Source organism: Sardina pilchardus, chromosome 24 (genome assembly GCF_963854185.1).
Source record: "Sardina pilchardus chromosome 24, fSarPil1.1, whole genome shotgun sequence".
Taxonomy (NCBI): domain Eukaryota; kingdom Metazoa; phylum Chordata; class Actinopteri; order Clupeiformes; family Clupeidae; genus Sardina; species Sardina pilchardus.
The window spans coordinates 21021087-21023842 of record NC_085017.1 but is presented as its reverse complement, the minus strand read 5'-3'; positions in this window follow the sequence as shown (position 1 = coordinate 21023842).

Below are 2756 nucleotides of genomic sequence, written 5' to 3'. Positions count from 1 at the left end.
GTTTGTGCGCTAATCACCTCCATCTAACCGCTGCTTACCGTTCCCTCGGCAACAGGCCTTGGCCGCGCTGGATGACGAATCCGTCGTCAGGTTTTTTAAAAGCTCTCTTCAAAATGCGCGCTTACGTTGTCGCCCATTCTTCCTCTTTACGAGGGTCAACTTCAAGGCCTGCTTCACTAATCTGCTTTACTGGCTCAAGTCAATGGCCACGGAATGGAGTGCGCTCAATATCAGTCGTAAAAAAGGAAGTGAACAAGATGGAAGGCTCTGTCCTCGTTAGTATTCTGGTGGACTACCACCCCGCACTGGCAGGGCGAGCCTCATCTATTTGGACCGATGTGGACAGGAGAGGAAACATAATAGAGAACAAGGGGATATGTGTTGCTTTCATGTCTTTTTTTGCGTGTGTGGTTGAAGCATTTTCAGACCCAGTTGGTCTAGACTGAAGGATTCCCAATCATGATTGTGCAAAGATGCAGAGATGACAAGGGAAAAAGGTGATTTGTTTGTCCTCTGCATGGTGGTATGGAGTGTTATCGCCACCTGGTGGTGATATGTGAAGGGTTGCACATTGGGGGTTTTAAAAGTTCATGGTTTTGGCTTTTATGGAGGTCATTACACATGGTTTATGAGGTATCCTGATGTTAATGTCGGTTCCACTGTTTGGACCATAAATGTAACGAAATTGATCATGTGTTTAAGTCAAGCTAACAACACCTGTATCACCACTGGAGTTTGGTGTATATGTAAGCCTCCATTGTGTGTGTGTGTGTGTGTGTGTGTGTGTGTGTGTGAGTGTGCGTGTGCGTGTGCGTGTGCGTATGTGTGAGAGAGAGTATGTGTGAGAGAGAGAACGAGAGAGGGATAGTATAAATATGTTGATAATATGGACTTGATATTATTTGTGTATAAAAATGTGAAATGTTATATACACAATATTTTTTGGATTACAATGGAACTTTGGACTTCACACATCATCACATAGGACTAATGGAATACATTGCTTTGTGACAGGTGTTAGAGATTGGGCCAGTCACCTTTCGACACTTGCAGAAATGGGCAGTGCAGAGTCAGAGGTCCAAACCACAACCAGTTAAATTATGATACATCAGTAGTGAGGTGGCACACTTAAAACTACATTTGCATAATGCAGTTAGCTATAGCTACAATTTGAAAAAAAACATTCAATTATTTAAATGTTTTTGTTGTGGGTGTGCAATTGTAGTTTAGTGAATCAATACACCCCTACTCCCTTAGATCCTGGTCTGGTCACAGATCAATACGTTTCAACTGAAAGAAAAGAGCTTGGTATAATGTTTCATACTCTGTCATGATTTTGATATTGCATCAAAAAAAAATCAGTTCACCAAAAGGAAAATAAATCACTTGATTTTACAGATTTACATGAACCCTTCTACACAAACACAAACACGTCCCAGGGGATGGGACCAGGGGCTCGGACAATCAATTCCATCCATCCATCGATTCACCAGGCAGCCAGACAGCCAGCGAGCTTAAGCTCTGGAGACTGTGATGTTCAAAAGTTCGTTTGATCGTGACTCTCGCCTCCATTTTCATTCTCCTATCCATTTATATCGAAACACACAAGCGCAGCCTGGAACTACCCCAGGGTGGCAGCGAGAGATAGCTAGAGAGAGAGAGAGAGAGAGAGAGAGAGAGAGAGAGAGAGTGAAAGAGAGTGAGGGGGGAGAGAAAGAGAGGGAGAGAGAGAAAGAGGGGGGAAAGAGAGAGGGAGAGAGAGAGAGAGAGAGAGAGGGAGAGCTCACAATTGAAATTTTGATTAGAGCTCTTCCTCGGATAGTGGCATCGAGGGCTTGCTGTGTCCAATGGGGCGTAGCCTTTGAAAGCACAGTCATACATTTCACCCTCCCTATTAATATTTCCCATTTACCCAAGGGCTTAATCTGAAATGAGAAAGAAATATGTTCATGATTAATAGGAATTCTGTCTTTTTTTTGTCGCTCTCTCTTTTCTCATCCCCTGCCTGTGGAATTCGGTATCAATGTTTTGTTTCAACAGAAAGGTCCACTGGTGTCTGTATTGGTCGCTGTTTCTGTGATCACTGTGCAGTCCATGTCAACCACTGATAAGGACATTTGAATGGAGTTACACTGGGACTGGGAGCATAGAATTAGAATTCATCCGCACCATAAAACTCATTAGATTCTTTCTAGTACCCCTTTATCGTCCTCCTGAATGCATTTTAAGCTAGAATAGAATATATACTTTTTTGATCCCGTGAGGGAAATTCGTTTCTCTGCATTTAACCTAATTTTAACCAAATTTAACACACACAGCGAGGTGAATCACACACTAACCCAGAGCAGTGAGCTGCCTGCCCAACCAGGCAGTTACGCGTCTAGTTACGCGTCTGTAGTCGTAAGTCAATTAACCTTCTCCAGACCCACTCCCAATTGTGAAGGTCTGTATGTTCCCAGGCTAAATGTGCAGTAATTCATTTACCTCCGCCAAGGAGTTATATGTTTTCATCGGGGACTGGTGTTTGTTTGTTTGTCTGTCTGTCTGTCTGTCTGTCTGTCTGTCTGTCTGTCTGTCTGTCTGTCTGTTTGTCTGTTTGTTAGCAAGATAACTCAAAAAGTAATGGATGGATTTCGCTGAAATTTTCAGCGAATGTCAGGCATGACCCAAGGAAGAAACGATTTTTGGGAGTGATCCGTGATTCCGGAGCTGTTTAAGTATTTAGCTTAGTGGTGTAATGGTGGTGGCGATCTGAA